General features: G+C 35.3%; 1 long non-coding RNA gene across 1 annotated transcript; it reads right to left on the bottom strand.

Annotated features, from left to right (window-relative positions):
• Positions 1 to 22,895, bottom strand: LOC104006095 (uncharacterized). Its single transcript, XR_679663.3, has 3 exons — positions 22,682 to 22,895; positions 2,754 to 2,852; positions 1 to 834 (listed from the first exon to the last, which is right to left on the bottom strand). It is a non-coding gene; the product is annotated as an uncharacterized LOC104006095 (long non-coding RNA).
• Between the last annotated feature and the right edge of the window lie 3,000 nt (positions 22,896 to 25,895).

Here is a 25,895-nt window from a genome sequence, read left to right as displayed (position 1 = left end):
GAAAATATGAAAATAACTTTTCTTATGATTAATTTTTTATTTCTAATTATATTTTGATGTATATTAATTTAAATAAAGGTTAAGTAGTCTTTTATAATTTTCTGTAGTTCTCTTTAGGTTTGAAATGTAGCACAATTTAAATAAAGATTTAAACTATATTAGTAATATGCATTAGTAAGTGAGCTATAAGAACAGCCATAGAAAAACGTATTGCTATGGTTTGCAGGTGTCCCCCAAAATTCATTTATTGGAACTTAATCCCCAATGCAACTATATTGAGAGATGGGGGTGTTGAAAGGTAATTAGGTCGTAAAGGCTCTGCTATCATGAATAGATTAATGCTGATATTGCAAGAGTGAATAAGTTATCAAGGGAGTAAGTTCCTGTTTTAAAAAGATGAGGCCGGGTGTGGTGGCACACACCTGTAATCCCAACACTTTGGGAGGCTGAAGCTGGCAGATCACCTGAGGTCAGGAGTTTGAAACCAGCCTGGCCAACATGGAGAAACCCTGTCTCTACTAAAAGTACAAAAATTAGCTGGGTGTGGTGGCGGGTGCCTGTAATCTCAGCTACTCGGGAGGCTGAGGCTGGAGAATCACTTGAACCTGGGATGCAGAGGTTGCAGTGAGCCGAGATTGCACCATTACACTCCAGCCTGGGCAATAAGAGCAAAACTCCATTCCAAAAATAAAAAAATAAAGATGAGTTGGCTCCCTCTGCTCTTGATCTTGACTGCATTCTCTAGCTCTTTCTTCAACTTTCTGCCGTAGAAAGTAGCAAAAAGGCCCTCATCAGAAACTGGCACCTTGATGTTGAACTTCCTGGCCTCCAGCACTGTGAGAAATAAATTTGTATTCTTTTTAAATTGTCCAGTCCTATGTTTTCTGTTTTAGCAACAGAAAGCAGACTAATACACAAATAAAAATCAGGACATAATACTTTTATGACAGATATTAAAACATATGAACTTTTTTTCAAAAGAAATAAGTGAAGTAAGTTTTCCTGAAAATTATAAATTAGTGAAATGGACTTAAAAAGAAGAAAAGATATCTGAGATTCTGAGGAATCCAAATACAATTAGATAAATTAACTCATTAATTTTCCACAACCTTGTCAATATACGATAAAGTTTAATATGCATATTTTTAGCACTTTAGCAATTTCATTCGTAGGTATAAAACTCCAGGAATCTCACCTATATGTGAAAATGAGGCATGTAAATGACTATTCAATGCAACAGTTCTTATCATAGCTATGTAAGAAAAACCTCCCACATGTCAACCAAAAGTAGAGTGGTTAACCCGCAGTATAATCATACAGTGAAATTTTATAAGCTTTCAAAGTGAACCAGAGTTACACATGCTAATGTAAATAAATGTTAAATGAAACCGGCCTGGCACGGTGGCTCACACCTGTAATCCGAGCACTTTGGGAGGCAGAGGCAGGAGGATGACCTGAGGTCAGGAGTTTGAGACCAGACAGGCCAACATGGTGAAACCCCGTCTCTACTGAAAATACAAAAATTAGCCAGGTGTGGTGGCAGGCACCTGTATTCCAAGCTACTCGGGAGGCTGAGGCAGGAGAATTACTTGAACCCAGGAGGTGGAGGTTGCAGTGAGAGCTGAGATAGCAACATTGTACTCTAGCCTGGGACAAGAGCAAAACTCCATCTCCAAATAAATAAATAAATAAACATAATCCATAATCTCAAACAAGAATATGAATTTAAAGCTGCATATATGCAATATAAATAACTATAAATATTTAAAATGAAAATGAAAACAATATAATTTAGGTATTTATATATTTGTAATAAAAGTATAAAAACATGTTTAAGAAACAAAAAAATTCAGATAATGATTTCCCTGGTGTAAAATGATGTAAAATATTATTGAGAAAGATCCAGGTAGCTCCCTCCAGCTGTCTCTTAAAGATTTATTTCTTTAAGAAAAATTGAGAAAAAAAATTATAAAACCCAGTAAAAATCTAAAAGAATACAATTCAGAAAGCTGGCCTCAGATGTAACTTAATAAACATGCTTTTCTTTTATTCCATTATTTCTAACTTTCACAGTGAAGTGTTAAGCAAATATTGAGGTGATAGCTGGAATGAGAAAGTGGTATACTTTCTCCACGACACTCATTGTTTAAAGTAATATACTTATTAAACAGATGCTGAAGTATATATCTGCAATAGTCACTAATTAAAATGCATGAAAAAAATCAAGAAATTGTGACACTTTAATACTGTTCATTTTCTCAATTTCTATCACTCAAACATGCCTCCGGAAAAAAAAAAAAGTTTTTCTTTGAAAAAACGATTTGCCTTATACTTCCAGAAATACTACAACTTGCATTTATGACACTCTTCAAAAATAAAATCTTTTACTTTCAGACTAAATCAATTTAAAAATTGTTTAAGATTTTATATTAAACTTCGTCGAGCTAATGTTATTGCTATTGGATGTGGTTGACTGTATCGGTTGACTTTGACATTGTCATTCCGAGTTATAAATATTAATGGTAGCAAAACTTCTGTGGATCAATAAATCTCTACAGTGATTTTAAAAATGTCAATTTTGTCTGAAGATTAAAAGTATGTTTTGTATATTAACTAAAAACTTCTTCATCAGTGATTACATTCTCTCTTCCCAGACTTTCCTCTCTGGTATACAGCCTTGGTAACAGACCAGAAAGTCTGTAGTTCACCAAAAGTTTCAAGAATTAAGAGCCAGTGGAATTCACAGTACTTACGGAGTTGGATGCCAGGGGATGTGGTGATAATGAGTATAGCTCTCACTTCCCAAAGCAAAGTAGACAAAACAGAAATGGGCAGTTTTTCCCATGATTTCTCTGTAGAGAGAAAGAGAAAGCACAGATACATTTTGTTTTTCAAACTTCCAGCCTAATATATTTGTTGGTTGGCCCTATCAAAATCTCAACACATCCAAAACTGAACTAGCTCATGTTCTTCTCTATGCCCATCTAACTCCACAAACTTCCTCCTCTCACAGCAATCTCTGACTTTGATAATTGCACCACGACCTGTCCACACAGGGAACCCCCGTCTTTTCTCTATCTCCACCATGATCATTTGAGTTTAGGTCACTATCGCCTCTTGCTTAGACCTTTTCCCATCATCTGCTTGTTTTGCCTCCCTCCGGTTTTCAACTATCCAATATAGTCTACAACAATGGTGGTGAGTGGCTCCTCTAACATGAAAAGTGAATCACGTCAGGGCTTTCAAGTTGTATTTGGTATAATGTTCAAACTTTTCATTATATTTTCAGGACCCTTCTTCCGTATCTCCTGCCCATGTATCCACATTCACCTCTTGTCACTTCACCCCTCCACTTTAATCTCCAGCAATACTCACTCACCTTTTAATTTCTTGAATCCAACTAATTCTTCTTGGCCTCCAAGACTGTATATGCTAATACCTCTTCTTGAAATATTTCCCATTTCTATTTTTAGTCTAGATAATTCTCAGGTATCTTTCTGGCATAACCTAATGGCTACTTCTTTCAGGATGCATTATTTGCCCTTCTAGGTTAGGATATGTCCTATTGTATTCACCTGTATTATCTATCCTGTCACAGCATTTATGCATTTTAGTTTATTTGCTTCCTGACTGACCGTAATCTCCATAAAAGCAGGGGCTATTGTCATCTTGCTCACCATTAAACAGCTAGTACCTGAAACCTGTGTGGCGTATAGTTGATGCCTAGAAACTTTTTTTGTGAAGGAGGCGGTAAGCAAATACATTACCAAAAGGAATATAGCAAAGGTTCTTAGGTATGGTCTGGTGAGAAAGAACACTCTCATAAGTCAGGCGAAGTCATACATAGGCAGCAGGTATACACAGAAGCCTTGGGTCTACAGTGAGTTAGTCCTCAAAGGTTCAGTACAACTGCCCAGGGCAGATGGAGTCTCATCACCATGTGCTCCATGTACCTCTGCTGCTGAGGGACTCCAAAAGCTCTTTGCTCTGGGTTTTATACCCTAGTCCCCAGCTGAGTCACTGTGCTGAAGCACTGTAGAACATCATATGCTGGGAGAAATGAGGACACAAACTGGGCTGTATCACATATTTCCTCTTTATCTCAGAATGTTCCTCTTGGAATGTCTGATAATTGTAACCAAGGAGGAGAAGAACTGGGTCAGCAAAGACCGTCTGGAGACCTGTCCTTCTGCAAATCATTAAGGCCCATGCTTCTAGAAAGGGGACAGTGAAACAACATTTATTTGAAATATCATGAATGATAGAAATAACTGGTTATTCTTATTTTTCTTATACTTTATTCAAATATTTTTCAAATGTTTCTTGATAGATAAATAAGGTATCATCCCCCAGGTCTTTTCATAAACTTAGAATTTGGAATTATGTCTCTATGTTTTTTTGGTTTAATAGTTCTCTCTTATTTATATTTTTGACAGCTTCTTTTGCACAATTATATTTCACTTCACTGTACGTTCTGAAGTAGAAAATTACATTTAGATACATAATACAGTATGACAAGAATAATCCTTAAACATGTATTAGCCATGAATTACTATAAGTGATATGGACTAAATAACTTAACCTATCATTTTAGAACACAATTATTAGAGATCGACAATGGGTTTCAATTTGCATATATTTCTGGTCAATTGTTTAAAGCTGCCTTATATTCTGTTGGGAAGAGAGAAGGTGAAACAATATGAGATAATTAGCAAGGAAAATAATCATGTTAATTATTAATGTCAACCAGAGAATGAGAAAAAGGTGATATGGCAGGTCCATCACATAGATACCCTCATGATATTGTGCAATTATTTAGTAGAAAAATAAAAATGAAAGCTAATGGCCCTAAGTAGCTAGCACAAAAGAGGTAGATATTTGGATGAATGACACTTTGAAATACGTATATTGAAACACAAATCATACACACACACACACGTAATATGTGATCATTAATCTATGACATTGTAGTATTATGGTAGTAACTCTATTAAGATTTAATTTAAAAATTAGTAATTCTTCCAAATCTGATATTATAAGTGGGCTAAAAATGTAATCATAATGTATTTTGAATGTTTCACTTCTAAGCACAAATAGAAATAATCTAATGAATTTCCATGTAAATATAATATAAGTTATATTGAAATAATTAAGAATGCAGAAAGAATATAAATTTAGTGAAACATTTTCCCTTCCCAGGAAAATCTAGCTGCATAATTACATTGTAGTAAAATTTTGCTTGTCAAAATTTATATTTTACAGCCAGGCGCAGTGGCTCACGCCTGTAATCCCAGCACTTTGGGAGGCCGAGGTGGGTGGATCGCAAGGTCAAGAGATTGAGACCATCTTGGCCAACTTGGTGAAACCCCGTCTCTACTAAAAATACAAAAATTAGTCAGGCGTGGTGGCAGTCTCCTGTAATCCCAGCTACTCAGGAGGCTGAGGCAGGAGAATAGCTGAAACCCAGGAGGCGGAGTTTGCAGTGAACCGAGATCGCGCCACTGCACTCCAGCCTGGTGACAGAGCAAGACTCCATCTTAAAAAAACAAAACAAACAAACAAACAAACAAAAAATTTACATTTTACAAAGCCCATTTTGTTTCCAGTGGTTATATAACTTCAATTGTTTTAGAAATATATTATTTTTTGAAAAAGAAATTAAAATAATCTGCTGATACTCTACATAATTGTCTCATGGTTTATAATTGTAAGTAGTACAATCAGACCTTGAAATAAATATATAATTCTTATTATTAACCGGGGGATTAAACCTTTACTAAATATCAAAATTTTACTGTAATTAAATTTGACTGACATTTTACTAGACTTTTTCACTAAGCATCATAAACAGATAATACCATATCATGCTTGTTTTTATTTCCTCATCAATTTCCAAGCATCAGGTATATTGCCTAGAAAATAGTTGGCATGTGAAAAAATTTTTTTCAAAGGATGTCTTACAGAATGACAAATGGAGAATTATACATACAAGAAATGATATTTTAAAATACAATGTAAGCATAACTCTCTCTGAAAAATAAAAATTGGGGCTATAAAACCTTAATATAAACAGCTAGTAATGGCAGAGGCAGGACTTGAATTCGATATTTTCTGTTTTCCAGGTAAAATATACTTCAGAGCATGTAATCATTTTAAAAAATAAATATATCTATAAAGAAATTAGTTATAATTGGCTATTTGTTTATAACAAGTTTATTCATAAGCAATGTAGTCTGCTACTAAAATGTATCCATTTATGTGGTTATTTATAAATTACTTACATAACAGCCCCTACCTGAATCCTCAAGAGACATGTTTGAGCCTCTAGGGGTGAAAACTGGGCAGTGACATTTATTTGACTGGTTTTTCAGTCAATCACTCCACAAGGTGGCAGTGTAGTATTTTTACAAATAATACCCCTCCTGCAATTTTTTTCTTTTTTTAAGAATATGTTTTTTTCGTGTACGTTGGGGAATTATTTTACCTTTTTTTTCCATGTGATATATCTTAAGGTTAAACAAATTCTGAGTAAATTTTAGATTTCATACATTGTACAAACAAGACAAAATGAGCTTGTTTTAGATGCCTGAATGATACAAGCTATCCAAGATTTGTTGAATATCATGTCAACATTTTGAAGAGAAATATCTTTACTGAAAAGGGAAGGAAACCTCATGTATATATAATCATTTCTTATTGTCTTACAAAAGCACATTATGTTGAAAGGGAAGGTTCATCACAATCTATATTGAGTCTAACGAAGGTAGTGCTCTGAATTTAAAATTACAATTCTGGATCTTTTCATGTACGTTTTTAACTATAAAGAGGAAGAATCACTTGTATGATTGCACATATAAATTCATATTTCCCATGTATACTTCCGTTTTGAACTATAATCTTTTTAGTAAAATTCATCAGAATCTACAAATCTGTAAAAGTATCCGAAGAGTATCTCATCAACTCCTTTGTGTTCTGTAGAAGCTTTCACAAAGCTATTGTCACGCTCAAGAATTCATGATATTCAAAAGTTTCACCGTTGAGTAGAAATAGAGATACAGAAAGAGGCATGCTATGAAGTTTTTAATACAGAAAGTCATGATTTTGGCAATGAATTTGTGATACCTTATTTTGTCATCCTTCTCATCTTGGATTAGTTGAAGTGGGAATGTGTTTGCAGTCATACATGCTGTAGGCAAGAAGATGTTTATCGAGGAGCCACTATTTACTCCTATTTTCAGAGAGCTGTCCCCAGCCTAATGAATACATAAGATAACAGAACAATTCTGTTACCCATTTTCATTATTTCCTTTCTTTTTTTTTCTCTAAATGTTATTTTTTACTGTAATCACTTATGGTCTACTACAAAAAGGGCTTCATAAAATTCAAAATATTATGGTCTTCTTAATTGGGTTCTATCTTCCCAGCACTATTTCACTTTTTTTGTGGTAACAGATACTTCTCCATCCTTTTAAAGAAATATTTTCTTCCCCACTTAAACCATATTATGAGGGAGTTCCAGTCCAGTGCTTTGATAATTTATGGAGCTGGACCTGTAGCCTAGACCCGGTCAACCATATTTCCCTATGCCTCTAAGCAGAACAATTAAGAGTAGACTTATGACTCAATCCAGGCCAATCATAATCCTTCCTTAGAATGTAATCTATTAGAACTTGGAGAGAGAAAGAAAGAAAACTGCAGTGGGAAAGGATTTAGCCAAGTAGAGAAAAATTGACGAGGAGGGGCAGAACGCTGATGGTATTTAATCTGCAGTTTCAGTCAGTAAAGTCCCTGCAGATGATACCTGCTTATCTTCTGTTAATTCTGTGATTTCATATAGGATCTTTCCTATAACCACCATTTTCTGCTTCAGTTAGTTTATTTGGGTTCCTGCCATTTGCAACCAGACAAATTCTGACTAGACAACTGTTTTGCAAGATCTGCAAGTGATATTTTTTAAAGTAATTTTATTGATCATCTGGCAAAATACAGGTAAGTAAATCACAAGAAGTAGGACATATTGTAAAATATATGATAATCATGTTTTAAGCCCTTTATAAATATCAGATTTGGATGAAGAATTACAACTCAAAGAAAAGTATGTTACAAAATAAATAAATATGTTGAGCTGTAATTGAGCTATAATTTTAATTCAATAAATGTTTTTGTTTTCTTAATAAAAATTTTAATACCACACCCACCTCTCCCAACTTCATATTCCTCACCATCACAGCTAAGCATTGGAAAAAAAAAAATTAGGCCGGGTGCGGTGGCTCATGCCTGTAATCCCAGCACTTTGGGAGGTCGAGGTGGGCGAATCACTTGTTGGTCAGCCTGGCCAACGTGGTGAAACCCTGTCTCTACTAAAAACACAAAAATTAGCCAGTCGTGGTGGCATGCGCCTGTAATCCCAGCTGTTTGGGAGGCTGAGGCAGGAAAATCGTCTGAACACAGGAGGAGGGGGTTGCAGTGAGCCAAGATTGAGCCACTGCACTCCAGCCTGGGCAACAGAGCAAGATTCCATCTCAAAATAATATAATAATAATAATAATTAGTCAATGAGGCAGAAAAGGAGTCAAAGGAAGAAGAAGGTTCAAAGGTGGGGGTTGTAAAATAAAAATCAGAAGCCTGGAGGAAATGATCATTAGAGAAGCAGAGAAATGTCAGGTTGTGTTCATGGAGTTGAGAATAGTGAAGTCAATATCTGTATGTCAGAACAAGATGCATTAAGAATCCACTGAAGAACATAAGAAATGGCACTGTGGAAAGAATTCAAAGTTGAGAACCAGTAAAAATAAAAGAATTATGGAAATATGGGAGTTTAATAAAGAAATCTGGGTATTATAACTTTATTATGGATGATGTCTATTTTGGCTAAGGTACATTTTAGTTCATCATTCTTCATTTTTGCTTTTATTTTGTTGCATTAATTGTTTTGTTCTAACTTATTTTTAAGAATTACAGTGCATCTGCCTGATTACATTTGAGGATTATCTTGAAGTGTCACCAACTAAATGAGCAAGTGTATTTAAAAAGAAAAGAAAAACAAGATTTAGATCTTGATAATTTTGTGGTACAAGGTAACTATATGGTGTGTCTTACATTTAAACTTTTGATAATTGTATGTAAAGTTAGTTTAAAGTAAACTATATTAAAGAACATGGCAAATGTAATTAAATGAACATTTTGAATAATGGAGAGCAATAAAGAGTACTTGTATATTTTGAATCAGAGAGTTGGTGCTATTGATAAGGAAAAAATCAATGAATGTGCTATGGTTATTGATTTTTCAAGAGAAACTGGTTCAGAAAAAAATAATGTCAGAGAAAAAGGACAAAATTTTCATCAAAGGGCAGCATTGTACAAGTGTTCAATTCTACATTATCAGTGCTTACTGCTAATTGAGAAAAAGCAATGAGATAAAAATTCCATCAAACTATGAAGGATTAATTTTGTCACCTGTGTGAAAGATAAACATTTTAAAGCCATATTGATGGACATTTATAATGAGGTAAAAACAATTCTTGAACTTTTCCCCCCAATTTATTCTCCATATTTTCATTAAACAAACTTATTAAGTCAGAAAACCTAGTTGATTTCTGCCTGATATATGTCCTACATAATGAATTTCAATTATAATTATTCGGAAGACCTCAATTCTGAATTAGTGTGCTTTTTTTTTTAACTTTCAATGCAAACCTTTAACATCATGTTTCCCATTCTTTATATTCTCTTTAATGAGTATGAATGACAGTGATGTTTCTTGATTCTATAGCATATACTTTGTTAATGTGTAATATGGAAAAGTTCAAAGCCAAAGAAATACAAGTGTTTGCTTTGTTTTGTTTTACTAATGTAATAATTTACCTACATCAATAAAAAGATAAAGGAAAGTTAGCCTGAACTATTCACCTGATGACTTCCAGTTGAGATTTTATATAATATCTTAAATACCACAGTGGTCACATAAGCATACAATATTATACACGTGTACTTCTGAAGTTATTTTTCTAACATAATACTATGATATAGCATATTGTATATTAAATAGAATAATTATTGTCTAAGAAAATACATGTAGTCAATTGTTTCTTTTCTCTAAACTATATTTTTCTCAACAAATTATGTTACAGGCTAATATATGATTAAATTGTCACAGATTAGAAAATATTGAAGTTGGTACTAATAAGGTTTATTATAGGTACCCTATCAGAGAATCTAAAAAAAAAGTGATACAATTTAATTTCCCAAACTCTCCCGCTTCTCTGTGTTAAAAATTAACATATTCATATATTCAAAACACATCCAGTGAGTTTCCTTTATATGAACTCAAACACTATTAGCGACCTCAATAGTTTGATGCAGACACATCTGTTGAAACCATATATAATGAAGCTCATGGCAATCCCAATGGAGCCATAAACAGATATGCTATTCAATAACTATTTCAAGTTCATTTATTTAAAAAGTCATAGAACTTTATTTTAGCTCTGTGATTTCAGTGAGAGCCATAGAACTCAATGGCTATATGCTGTTCTAGGGCTTTGACTACTAAATGTTGTGTTGCAGATTCTGAAGGGTATTTCTAAGAGTAACCAGAAGAGAGCATCCATATCTCAGAGACACGTGGAGCTAAATTAGTAAGGCACAGAAGGTCTACCACACAGCTTAAGCCAACTCTTTCTGAGGAAATGATGATAAATTTCTTTTGATCATGCACAAATGGCTTAGGAAATGACTGGGAGGTAGTTGATATTCCAAGATTCAAGCATCTGGTATTCTAAAAAAACCAATATAACTGCGTCCTAGTTCTGCAAATTTGTTATCAAAACAATTTAGGCTAAGCATTATAGTCATATACTTATTCCAGGGCACATCAAGCTACTAATGTAATTACTGAATGGGTTCTAAGGAGAAGGAAATTAAATTAAGAAAAACTGTTTTGCATAGCAGTGATTTATGGCCTACTTTACTCCCCAACTAGTGAGAAGTGTGAAATCCAAGTTTTGCAAAATACAATTTTAATAGTAAAATATTTGAAAAAGAATTCATAGGAGGAAAAGGAGACTCATCAAATCAAAGGAGGAGTTATAATCACATGTGAGTCTTTACAGTAGTATTTGAACAATAATGGTTCTAATCATAGTAAATGAAAATCGATTATTTTTCAAGTGCTGGAGACTATTTCAGATTCTGCTCTGCACTGGGGTATAATTTGAACTCTGTGTATGTGCACATTATTTGTATATTAATGATGTGGTTTTTTTCTATGTCTTCATTTCTAAGTCCTGATTATTTAAACTCTACTATGCTTTCTGCCCCATAAAATTAGTCTTTGGCACTTGAGTCAGAACAGAAAGTTTTCTCATATATCTCATGTCAATTAGGTCAGGTTAACTCATCATAACATTGCATGCTAAACTATATTAAATACATAAATCAAAAAATGATTAACTGTAAGTTGCAACATTTTCAGGCTTAAAGCATATTAGAAACATTGCTGGAATGAAATAATTTTGCATACATTTTACTGAAGAAATTTGGAATAGAAAAAGGCTTACAAAATGTTGGATCAATAAGAGATTTCATAATGAAGTACTTTAAATTATTCAGAAAATTATTTTCCTCATTCTTTTACAGTGTTAAATCTAAATCCTTCCCTTCGGTCTCTCTTTCCTTTCTTCCCTTTTTCTTCATTTTTTTCCTATCTTTTCCTTTCTCTCTCTCTCTCATTTCCTTTCTTCCTTCCTTCTTTTCTTTGCAAGTCTAATATCCTGAGATCTCAATTCCTTGTAATGTGGTAATTACAACCCAACCAAGGACAACACTACTTCTTAATTATATTTTTGATCAATAATATCTCTGACAATCTGACAACAAGTATGGAGAGTCATCACAAAAAAACATGTATATGAACATAAAACTTTTATTAGATTTAGAGAAGTTAAAAATTTTTCTCCCAAGCCTAAACAGAGACATTATAGCGACTGATTCATGAACTTCATGTTAGAAGAGAAAGCAAAAACAACTTGAGGTTGAGTACATTATTTTAAATACCTTATGGTGAATGTAACATTTCAAAGAAAAACTAAGTGATGTTACTATAAGTGAAACAGGAAACCTTCCCTTGTCACCCTTGCAGGGCATGTGATGGGGATGTGGCTGGCTTCTTTGGTGCCCCACTGCTCACACCTCTAGGGAAGCATGCAGATGGGCAGGCTGTGGGGCTCTGACCCCACAGCAGTGTCTAGGGGTGAATGTTTATAGCTGAAGCCCCAGTGGGCATGTGTTACAGTGTGTTCTTTCAGTTTAGCCGTCCCTAGGCAGCTTGTGTTAGTCAGCTCAATAAGACTGCCTGCCTTCCTTACTCAAGGACAGAGGGCTTTCTGTATCCCAGGGTTTCTTGCCTTGGTGCACCATAAGAATTATATAACACATGGGTTTGGAGAATGAGTGCAAGGTTTTATTGAGTGGAAGTAGCTCTCAGCAGATGGGGGAGCCAGAAAGGAGATGGAGTGGGAAGGTGGTTTTCCCCTGGAGTCAGGGCACTCAGTGGCCAGGCTTTCCTCCAGCTGCCCCAGCCAAACTCCACATTGTTCTGCCGGTTGATGACCTGCCACACTGCTGGTGCCTGCCAGTGCCTGTCAGTATGCTCTTCTGCCAGTGTGTTCCTTGTGATGTCCAGCCGCTTGTGTCTCTGCCAGCTAGGGTCACAGCACGGGGGTGTGGCAGGCCAGGGTAGTCTTGGGAAATGCAACATTTGGGCACAAAAACAAAAATGCCTGACGTCAACTAGATCCCGGGGCACAGGCCTTGGGGTGGAGCCCTTACAAAGGACCCACCCTTCTCTACCAAGAACTTCCCTGCCCCACTCCCATATCATAAGGACTAAACAGATAGGCTCAAAGGTATTTTAACTAGAAATATTATATGACTTCCACCTTACTGAATTATATGCATAGTATGTAAAACCTTGAGATAAGGAGCCCATCTGTCAATTAATGATTCATCTAAAAGATTGTTACTGAACAACTAGAATGGGCCAGGCATTGCTTTAAAAAAGGAATGTAAGACAACTATTTGCAAACAGTCCAGTTGCAGGCAAGTATATTATCTCTTTTCCATGCCATCTTAACATGCAGTCCTTTGAATATTAATATATATGCCACAGGATACCCTAATAAAGGTAGTATCCATAATAGATAATAATTTTTGAGCACTATAAACCCATAAAGTCTGAGACAATCAATTTAGAAGTTTATTTTGCCAAGGTTAAGGACATGACTATGACACAGCCTCGGAGGGTCATGACAGCATGTGCCTGAGGTGTTTGGGCTATACCTTGGTTTTATATTTTAGGGAGACATAAGACATCAATCCATACTTTAAATATGTACGTTGGTTCAGTCCAGAAAGGTAGGACAACTCATAGTGGAGGGAGGGCCTTCCAGGTCGTAGGTGGATTTGAAGATTTTTTGATCAGTAATTGGTAGAAAGAATTTATCTAAAGACCTAGAATCAATAGAAGAAAGTGATATCTGGGTTAAGATAAAGGGTTTTGGAGACCAAGGTTGTTATTATGAAGATAAAGCTTCCACGTAGTAGGCTCAGAGAGAATAGATTGTAAATGTCTCCTATCAGACATAACCAGTCCGTTCCGTCAGTCATAAGATCTCCATTTTAATATTAATGCTGGTCTGTTGTGCCTGATTTCCAAAGGGAGGAAGGTATAATTAGGCATGTCCAACCCCCACTTCCCATTATGACCAACTAGTGTTTCAGGTTGACTTTAGAATGCCCTTGGCCAAGAGGAAGAGTTCATTCAGTTGGTGGGGGGTGGTTAGAATTCTACTTTTTGGTTTGCAGCACTAGGTAGCAATCATGCTCAGCTCTTTACATGTACTTACTCATTTAATTATGAGTATTAAATAAAAGGAAGTACATAGAAATATATTATAAACTGTAAATACATTTGCAACTTTTCCACAAGTGGTGGGGAATAGAACTATTACCTAAGAAACAGTAAGCTTAATCCCTGGATGGTTTGAAGATACAAAGTATCCTACTGTGAGTGAAATGTTTTTAACATTTTATCATGTAAATAAATTACAGACTTGTTGTATTGCATTTAGTAATACATTTCACTATGAAAACAATGTATTTGGCAAGTAAATTAACAACTTTTTTAAGCTCAAATATTTGCCCTCGCTGTGCACATGTGTAGTTGTGCACACTCACACATACACCACACACAGACAATAGTTCTGAGAGATATAAGGTGACAAATTGTCAGAGGCAAAAGGAAGTGAAAAACAAGAAGGAGCAGGTAAAGTCCCAGAGCTAAAACTCTCCAGCCCTTCACCACTTGTTTATCCATGGTTCTAAGCCACAAACCTTATCCTATAGGCACTATACGTAGGAACTATTTCATGTCTTTATTCCCAGACCTCAAGAAGTAAATTGCTTCTGGTTTCTCATTGAAGAAATTATAGAAGAGTCTCTGAGCGAAAGATTTAGAGATAGGAGATTCACATTTGAATCCTGGTCAGGTACTTGATAGCAGTATGAAACTCGACCCAGACCCATCTATAGAGATGATCATAGCAATATAAATAAATATATAAAAATATATAATATATGCTTATATATATATTTTATATATAAACATGCATCCATGTGAGTTTTAATATCTATGTCACAGGATATCCTAATAAATGTAGTATCACTAATAGATATTAGTTTATTATATCTAATCTTAATTTATATATTATTCTGCAGCTCTCACCCATCCCCCATATATGAACATTTTTATTTAAGTGCATTTTAACTAATTTCCCTGATCTTCCATTTAAAAAGACACTTTATTTCCTTCATTTGGAGGATGTGAGAAAACAAAGTAGGCTTAGAAAAACTCTATATGCATTACAAATTAATACAAGTATGTGGCAATAATCCGATATGTCATATACACATAGTAACTGTTACTGCATATGAAGTTTTTTTAAAAATGCCTACTTCTTAACCTACATCCTCTAGATTTTGTACTGGAAAACAAGGGATCATGTAGATGAGAATGAAGAATTAAATATGTGATTTTTATGGGTTTCCTGGTATTTATATAAACAACACGAACATTTCTTATTTACAATTAATAACATTTTGAGATGGTAAATATAAAAGCACTTTTTATTTTTTAAATTTCTGTATAGATATTAATTGTAAATAAGAAATGTTTGTATTGTTTATATAAATACCAGTAAGCCTATATAAATCTTAGAGAAATATTTATCTTTATCCTGTAACATACTCAAAGATTATTCCTCTACATGATGAAGGGAAATAAAACAAAATGGTTTTACATTAAAATGTTGACATATGGGGGCTGGGTGAGATAATATGACTCACACTAAAAAAAAAGAAAAGAAAGAATATGAAAGCAAGTTGGTTTGCACTAAAAAACATTCATGAAGGATTGTATAAGTAGGAAAAGTTGATAGCTCTTCTTACTTCCCCTCACTACCTGAGAGATACCTATGTTTCTTACCTTCACAATGAAGTGATCCAATTTATGCTTTCCCGTCTTATTTCTCAGAACATCCTTTCACAAAACCAATAATCAGCTGAAGTTATTTTTGTTACCAAAGATACATTGAACATTCATACTTCTTTACTTTGTGCTTATTCTAGGACTCAATATTAGTTTCCCATTGTGGCTGTATCAAATTACCACACATTTAGTTGCTTAAACAGCACAAAGGTATGTTCTTATTATTCTGAAAATTAGACACCTGAAATGAGTCTTACTGAGCCAAAATCAAGTGTCTGCAAGGATATATTTATTTTCAAATGTCTACGGAAGTACCCATTTTCTTGCTTTTTCCAGCTCCTAGCTACTGCTGCCTAAATTCATTGGCTTGGGGCCGCTTTTTTCATCTTCAAACACAACAGTGTAGCATCTTTAAATTTCTGATACTGATTTCACAATTCCAGTTAAATGACCTTTGTGATTATATTGTGTCTACTTTGATAATCAAGAATAATCTCCTTATTTTCATATTATCTGATTATCAACTTTAATTCTCCCTTGCCAGATAACATATTTATGGGTTCCTTGGATTAAAAATTGAACAATTTTGGTGGCCACCATTCTGTTTAATGCAGATCCCAATCCAAACTCATATCTCTCTTATTCTGTAGCAGTTGCTCATTATCTATAACTATGAATTGTTTTATAGCATTATTTTCATTGCTATTTGTGTAACTTATCCTTCTGAACAGCATTCTCAATGCATTAAATTTATTCATATTCCTTTCAGGGTTTGACACCCTGAGGGGCCAGCCTAGCACCCCAAATCTAAATATATTTTTATATTCGTTCTAAAAGTTACTTTTCAAGAAACCTAAAATAAGACATTAACTTTAATCAATTGAGGTATTGTACCTCAGGACACTCTGCTGGTTATTTGATACTTTTTAACAATTCACGCATATGCTTTGATGGCTCATCAGAAATTCATAACAAACCAGATGATCAATGCTGATACAATGGCCATGTGCAGATACAATTTATTCTAAAGCTGCAGTTATCAGAACTCGATTGCAGAGTAAGATAGATTCTTTGCAAAGTATCCAGGCATTGGGAAGAAAGTGAGAAGCACAAAAGGCTTACCGATACCCACTTCTGCTCCTGCTGGTTCTCTTATTACCCAAGTGCTCTTGCAGATATTGTCCCTAATTTCAGTAGTTGAATTAAGAGGCAGACCTGTGTGCACATGGAGATAGTCCATCTGGAGGAAAACCTGAATGTGGAACCAAACCTGTGCCAAAGTAAATGTTGCATCTAAATGGTTCTCCTCACATGACTGCCGCTGCTGAGACAGGCCCAGCTACATGCTGAGCTAGATTGACAGAGAATGCAAATTATTTTCCTCTATTTTTTAAGGAGGAATTGAGTGCTCACGTGTAGCTTACTTGCAATGACATTTCCTATTTTGCTTTCCCTAGAGGATATATATGCTCATGTATATTTAAAATTGAAAGCAATTCTATTTTCCAGTTTTAATGTGTGATTGGTTCATTTTTTTTAAGGATTTAAATGCTAGTGATATCATTGAATAGATATGAGATTTATTTTAGGAGCAAATGCTAAATTTTGCTTCTTCTATTTGCTTTTCACATGTATTCCCTCCCTCTGGATACCTATACTATTTTGTAACATATGAACTTAAATTTTCATTGCCAAGCTGCAGGTTACTAACCATTTTGTTAGTAAAAATTGTAAGATTCTAAATTCTTATTCATGTAATCATATATTGATTGCCACTGAATCTATAGGTGTGATATTACTAAATAGATGAAGAACAATAAAATTGGGTTCATTCTGTGGGGCTAATTCTTCAGGGAAACAACATAAGTGTATCCTAGACAAAATAAAGCTGTAGATAGGGACACCTTGCTTATTTTACCTGTATAAAAATAAACCACAATCTTTTGACAATTGTCTTCTGTTAGAGTTTTTCTTTTGTTAAATAAGGGAGAAGATGAAATAGAAAGACACAAAAATACTGACTTTTCTTCAATTTGGCAGTCAACATGAATAGCATTCAGCTTTTTTTGAGAGTTTATATCTGTTTTGCATATGTATTTAATTATTTTGATAAATGCAACACTTTTTGCCCTGGTAGAGTTATAGCATGCTTTTACTGAGACCTGACTGATTAGCAGAAAGAGTTTATTCAACATGAGGCTCAGAATTATAGCAAATGGTTACTATCGTCTATGTTCTAATGTTATATTTATCTGTCCTTTATTATGGTATTATGCATGGTTTATATACACATACAAAGAATAAATAAATATCTGTGTTTTTTTATAAATACTAGTAATTCAGCCTTTCATTTTACCTTTGAGTTGTTATTTTTTGTGTGGATGCTCTGTTGTATCAGTGGTAGCAGAGTACCCAGTCCTGAGGGAGAAGGTACTCAGAGGTAAAACTTAGCAAATCAAACATCCAACTTCTGTCATGCATCATGAAATGTGAACTTTAACTCCAATACTGGAAGAGTGCTCACCATCCAAGGCACAGTTCTTGGGATGTGTGTCCGTTATGTTACTTAAACCTAACTTAAAAATAGGTGGGTACTGTAAGATTTTCCTGTTGCCACTATAACAAATTACCACAAACTTGATGACTGAAAACAATAAAACTTTATTCTCTTATAGTTTTCTTGGAGTCAGAAGTCCAAAATCAGTTTCACTTAAGCTAAATTCAAGTTGTCGGTAGGCCTGTTTCTTGTGGAGGCTGTGAGGGGATAATCCACTTCCTTTTATTTTTCAGCTCCTGTGGCTGTGCTTCTTTTATCACCTCCCATCTCATTATGGTTTGCAGTATTCTTTGGTCCGAGGAAATATTAAAACAATGTTGAAACACAAAGTAAGTGTATAATACAGTGGGATTAGTAACAATCAATCCAGGGAAAACAAACAAGACTGTTTTGTGTGTAGACCCAACCTGACTATTTTAAGATTCACTAATTCTTCTGAAGAAAACAAACAGTATATGCATTCAGATTTGTGAAAAAATTTATTTTTTTATTTCATAATAGTACCTGTGTAAGGCTGAAAAAAAAATAGTCCCAAGGATATCTAAATTCTAAACCCCAGAAGGTACAAATATTCCCTTTTATGACAATAGAGATTTGCAGATGGATTAAGTTAGTGAGAAAGATAAAATAGAGATAAAGTAAGGATGTTGAGATTATCTTGTATTATCCCTGTGAGCTCTAAAAGTAATCACAAGTGTCTAAGAAAAAAACCTAGGAAGTTTTCACTTCAGAACCTGAGAAGAGAGGTGATAAAAGAAGCAGAGATTGAAGTGATGCGCTTTAAAGAAGGAAGAAGGGGCCACAAGCCAAGGAATACGCACAGCCACAAGGAGCTGAAAAATAAAAGGAAGTGGATTATCCCCTCACAGTCTCCACAAGGAAACAGGCCTGCCAACAACTTGACTTTAGCTTAAGTGAAACTGATTTTGGACTTCTGACTCCCAGAAAACTATAAGAGAATAAAGTTTTATTGTTTTCAGTCATCAAGTTTGTGGTAATTTGTTATGGTGGCAACAGGAAAATCATGATGGTTTACAGACTTCTGGCTTTCAAGAGCAATATTTATGATTACTAAGAGGTAAGGATCAACATTTAGATGAGGAAAATCTATTTTTTATATCATTATCATAATTGTATAAAGACTGTTATTTCAATACTAATCAGGAATAAAGAATGTGTGCCATACTGATTCTAAAAGTGCCTTACCTTTTGCCTTTTGGCTTTCATAATCATGTAAATATAAACATACATTAAATAGGCCCACTTTCTCCAGGATTCTTTGCTCTGAGGAAAGATTGCAACAATGTCAAAACACAAAGTAAGTGTATAATACAGTGGGGTTAGTAACAATCAATCCAGGGAAAACAAACAAGCCTGTTTTGTCTGTAGACCCAACCTGACTATTTTAAGATTCACTAATTCTTCTGAAGAAAAAAACAGGTTTGTGAAAAAATTTTATTTTTTATTTTCGTAATAGTTGGTTAATTTCATGGTTTCAGATTGGGATCCCTAGGGGTAAGGCCTGAAACATGAATTTCTTACACATGATTTATTGAGGGAGTACTCTCAAGAAAGCAGAAGTGAAGGTAGAAGAGAGCTGTATTAGTACGTTCTTGCACTGCTATAAAGAAATACCTGAGACTGGGTAATTTACAAAGAAGAGATGTTTAATTGGCTCACAGTTCTGCGGGCTATACAGGAAGCATAGCAGCTTCTGCTTCTGGGGAGGCCTCAGGGAGTTTTTAATCATGGTGGAAGGCAAAGGAGAAATGAGGCATCTGCGTGGCAGGAGCAAAAGGAAGAGAGAGAGACGGGAGGTGCTACACACTTTCAAAACAACCATACCTTATAATAACTCACTCACTCACTATCGCAAGAACAGCACCAAGAGGATGGTGCTAAACCATTCATGAAAACTCTGCCCCCATGATTCAGTCACCTCCCATTAGGCCCCACCTCAAACACTGGGTATTATAATTTGACATGATATTTGGATGGGGGCAAAGATCCAAACCATATCAAGAGCAAAGAAAGGAACAAAATAAAGATGTGTCTCAGGAAGGCTATAGCTATGGCCTGATCTCACAGGGAGCTTCTGAGCACGGAGTTTGTCACTTGCAACAGGGCCTGGCCTACTGTAACCCTTGTGAGTCAGTCATTGACTGCAGGCTTTGTCTGAAGTTGAGTCTGATAACCTGACTCCCATTTAGCATCCTGACAAGAGCCAGTCTCTCAAAAGGAGCTAGCTGGAAACTGTTAGGATCTAATGCTTACACTAACTTGGCTGGGCACCAACGATGTCCCCTAAATCCCTAGCACCACAATTCTGAAATATCTTTTTTACTCAAATAGCATGTCTTTGGGAAATCATTTAATTTTTGTATATCCTATCTCTCCCCTCACCCTAAATGTTGTAAATATCTCTGGTTTTCAAAATGACTTATAGCTATAACTACAGAGTTAAATCAATTTGGGTAAAAGGGGTTAAAGTTAGTTAGCTAATTAATTCAATATACTAAATTGTTTGGTTTCATATTATTGGCAAATATCCTCTGATAAATTGTTCTATTATAAATGGTTAGTGGGCCATATGTAAACATAACTGAAATACCAGTACTATATATTTAAATATTATCCTACTTTGCTTCACATGATTGAACTATAAGATACATAGGCCGGGCACAGTGGCTCATGCCTGTAATCCCAGCACTTTGAGAGACCAAGGCGGGTGGATCATGAAGTCAGGAGATCGAGACCATCCTGGCTAACACGGTGAAACCCCGTCTCTACTAAAAATACAAAAAAAATTAGCCAGGCATGGTGGCGGGCACCTGTAGTCCCAGCTACTTGGGAGGCTGAGGCAGGAGAATGGCCTGAACCTGCGAGGTGGGGCTTGCAGTGAGCCGAGATTGCGCCATTGCACTCCAGCCTGGGCAACTTGAGCAAGACTCTGTCTCAAAAAAAAAAAAAAAAAAAAATATATATATATATACACACACACACACACACACACACATATATACACACACATATATACACACATGTATATACACATATATATACACATATATATACACATATATACACACATATATATGCATATATATACACACATATATATACACATATATATAAAATGTTAAACATTTTGTGTTTGAAAACACAAATTATTACATATTGAGTATGTAATAGTGCTTTTACTTCCAACATGAATCATGTAAAATTATGATCTGTCAAAAACCTGTGGTCATTGCCTGACCCATTTCATTAAAAAAAAAGTTCTTCAAGCTTATTCTAAGAGGAAACAATGTCTTAAGCAAACAGCTTGTTGCATCAGACCATGAAACTTGAAATAACTTTTACCTAAGTAAGTTTGTTGGAAAAATGGCAATTTTCCTATTTAGTTAATTTCTCAGTGATCCATGACCTCAAATAATACAGAAGCGGCACACCAACTGCTTGCGACGCATCCGAAGAAAAACTATGGCAACAAGTTCACCATATTTGTAATTAGGAGTCTGAAAAAGACTTCAACCAATCTCTCATAAATAGAAAGCTCTGACATTTTCAGACTCCAGGCCGTGAAGGGCACAGGCATTATTTGATGTATCGTTAAGAAAGAGGCCCTGCACTTCCTGCAATATATTTGGCTGATAAGCTGCCATAATCCTATCTGGTGTAGTAAATGAAGAAATGAGAGGAGAAAGTTTCTTTATGAGATCACAAAAATACTGCATTTCTAATTTTCCTGGCTTCATCAACGAAGTAAACATGACCAAATAAAGCACCCAGAGAAAACTTACAGACTTTGCAATCTAAATGTATTTATTTATAGTGTTTTGCAAATATATAATGACAAAGCCAAACATAAATTCCTCATGCTTTTTTTCTTGTCCTGATCTAATTAGTTAATTTTAAAGGGAATTCCATTTTCCTTTTGAATGTTTCATTTGCTACCATAAACACATTGGTATATTTGCCAACTCCAGTTCTCAAAAACAAACCCCTTAATTCTTTTTTTTTGTTGTTTCGTTCAGAGACTAGATTTTCTAAGTAGGAGGTGGAAGCAGAAAGTCCAAACATCATCATCCTCAAAGCCACCACTAAATCAGAAAGTAAAAAGTGCTTCAAATTTAATTCTACTCTTAAATCAATCTTTCCCAACCCTTTAGCAAAGAAAATGTGACATTTTTCTTCTGGTTCTTCAAAGCTATGGCTGTATACATAAATAAAGCAAATACAAATGCACATAAATTATAGAAGCTGCATATAGAAATTCACATAAATCAATTAAGAAAATTACATGTTGCTCTGATTTATTTAATCTTAAAATATTAGGCAGCTCCTTGGATTCTCACCCAAATAACAATATCCATTTACAGTCCCTGTCTTACTTAGTAAATCATCCTAACACTCCCAATCTCTCAGGCAGCCAAGAACATAGCTGCTGGGAGTACACATATTTTGACCATCTAATTGTAATACTATACAGTATGTTAAGTATTGTCTTTGTTTATGTTGCTCTAAAGGAATACCTGAGGCTGGACAAATTATACAGAAAGGAAATTTATTTGACTCACGGTTCTGCAGGCTGCATAACAAACATGGTGCCAGCCTCTGCTTCTGGTGAGGAACTTAGGCTGTTTCCATTCTTAGTGCAAGCAGACGGGAACAGGCACGCATAGATCACATGGTGAGAGAGAGAAAGAGAGAGAAGAGAGAGGTGCCAGGCCCTTTTTGTCAATCAGTTTCAGTGGGAACTAACAAAGCAGGAACTCAGTCACCCCTGTACCATGCTCCCTGCCCCCACCAACAGCAAGGCATTAATTTATTCATGATGGATCCACACCCATGACCCAGACACCACCCACTAGAACCCACCTCTAAAACTGGGATCAAATTTCAACATGAGATTTAGAAGGAAAAAATATCCAAACTATTCAAGTGATGATTACACTTCTTTTTCTTTTTTTTTTTTCCAAGTCAAAGAACAGCTTTGATACCTTGATAAGTTACCTAATCTTGCTCTAGCTCAATATCTTTATATAATGGAGAAAACAATAACTAAATTACACAGTTTTTATAAGGAAAGCCAGACAGAAAGAGATAAACACTGGATAAAAATTAATTGTCCCTAGTTAAAACTTACTCTGTATATTAACCAACAACTAAATTCTAGGAGGAATTAAAGTAAGCTCATATTCACATTCAATACACGTCTACCATGAAACTATATTTCCCAATTTGAAGTTTTCTAAAAAATTGTGTACATTATTAAATACCTTCTATTATATTATCTGTTTCATATTGCAAAGAAAGAAAGTTTTGGCTTCCTTCTCCTTATCTTTTTACACCATTCCCCAGGGAAGAGAAATGATTAATAGGATTGTCTATGTTCAGAGGGCATTGATTAGATCATGATTATTAATAGGTAGGTTCCCATTCTTTAAAAGGGCCATTTGCCCATATGTGGTTCTTTTTCTTTCAATTTTACATTTCTCATCTTCAGAGAAGTAAAAAATCTCACTATTCTTTGACTGCAGGATTTTCTTCAGCTCTTTATATTTGTGTATACGTGTGATATGCATTGGCACATATATTATTTAAGATTTTTTTAGAGCAATTTTAGGTTCACAGCAAAATTAAGAGAAAGGTACGGAGATACTTCATTGATGCCTTCCTCAACACATGCATAGCCTCTGTTATCAGTATCCCGCACCAGGATGGTACATTTGTTGCAATTGATGAACCCACGTTGACACATCATCATCACCCAAAGTTCATAGTTTACCTTAAGGTTCACTCTTGATGTCGTATATTCTTGGGGTTGTCAAATATATAATGGCATGTTTCCACCCTGTATGCACTATTATATCCATCACTGGGAATGACTGATCTTTTTTACTGTTTCCATACTTTCGCCTGTTCCAAAGTATCATATAGTTGAAATCAAACAGTGTGTAGCCTTTCAATTGGCTTCTTTCACATAGTAATATGCATTTAACTTTTTCTCATGTCTTTGCATGGCTTGATAGCTCATTCCTTTTTTTGTTTGTTTGTTTGTTTTTCAACTTTTATTTTAGATTCAGGGGATACATGTGCAGATTTGTTACTTGGGTATATTGTGTGATGTTTGGGGTATGAATGATCCCATCACCCAAGTACTGAGCATTGTGCCCCATAGTTTTTTCAACCCTTTCTCCCTCCTTCCCTCCCTTCTCCAGTAGGTTCCAGGTTCTATTGTTGCCATCTTTATGTCCACGAGTCCCAAGCTTAGCTCCAACTTGTCACTGAGAACTTGTGGTATTCGGTTGCCTTTCTTTTTTTTTTTTTTTTAATTATACTTTAAGCTTTAGGGTACATGTGCACAACGTGCAGATTAGTTACATATGTATACATGTGCCATGTTGGTGTGCTGCACCCATTAACTCGTCACTTAACATTAGGTATATCTCCTAATGCTATCCCTCCCCCCTCCCCCCACCCCACAACAGGCCCCGGTGTGTGATGTTACCCTTCCTGTGTCCATGTGTTCTCATTGTTCAGTTCCCACCTATAAGTGAGAAAATGCAGTGTTTGGTTTTTTGTCCTTGCGATAGTTTGCTGAGAATGATGGTTTCTAGCTTCATCCATGTCCGTATAAAGGACATGAACTCATCATTTTTTATGGCTGCATAGTATTCCATCGTGTATATGTGCACATTTTCTTAATCCAGTCTATCATTGTTCGACATTTGGCTTGGTTCCAAGTCTTTGCTATTGTGAATAGTGCGGCAATAAACATACATGTGCATGTGTCTTTATAGCAGCATGATTTATAATCCTTTGGGTATATACCCAGTAATGGGATTGCTGGGTCAAATGGTATTTCCAGTTCTAGATCCTCGAGGAATCAGCACACTGGCTTCCACAATGGTTGAACTAGTTTACAGTCCCACCAACAGTGTAAAAGTATTCCTATTTCTCCACATCCTCTCCAGCACCTGTTGTTTCCTGACTTTTTAATGATCACCATTCTAACTGGTGTGAGATGGTATCTCATTGTGGTTTTGATTTGCATTTCTCTGATGGCCAGTGATGATGAACATTTTTTCATGTGTCTTTTGGCTGCATAAATGTCTTCTTTTGAGAAGTGTCTGTTCATATCCTTTGCTCACTTTGTGATGGGGCTGTTTGTTTTTTTCTTGTAAATTTGTTTGAGTTCATTGTAGATTCTGGATATTAGCCCTTTGTCAGATGAGTAGATTGCAAAAATTTTCTCCCATTCAGTAGGTTGCCTGTTCACTCTGATGGTAGTTTCTTTTGCTGTGCAGCAGCTCTTTAGTTTCATTAGATCCCATTTGTCAATTTTGGCTTTTGTTGCCATTGCTTTTGGTGTTTTAGACATGAAGTCCTTGCCCATGCCTATGTCCTGAATGGTATTGCCTAGGTTTTCTTCTAGGGTTTTTATGGTTTTAGGTCTAACATTTAAGTCTTTAATCCATCTTGAATTAATTTTTGTATAAGGTGTAAGGAAGGGATCCAGTTTCAGCTTTCTACATATGGCTAGCCAGTTTTCCCAGCACCATTTGTTAAATAGGGAATGGTTTCCCCATTTCTTGTTTTTGTCAGGTTTGTCAAAGATCAGATGGTTGTAGATATGTGGCATTATTTCTGACAGCTGTGTTTGGTTCCATTGGTCTATATCTCTGTTTTGGTACCAGTACCATGCTGTTTTGTTTACTGCAGCCTTGTAGTATAGTTTGAAGTCACGTAGCATGATGCCTCCAGGTTTGTTCTTTTGGCTTAGGATTG

This window comes from Pan troglodytes, chromosome 3 (assembly GCF_028858775.2).
Source record: "Pan troglodytes isolate AG18354 chromosome 3, NHGRI_mPanTro3-v2.0_pri, whole genome shotgun sequence".
NCBI lineage: Eukaryota > Metazoa > Chordata > Mammalia > Primates > Hominidae > Pan > Pan troglodytes.
The sequence above is the reverse complement of the archived record's forward strand: the minus strand, read 5'-3'. Positions and strand labels throughout refer to the sequence as shown.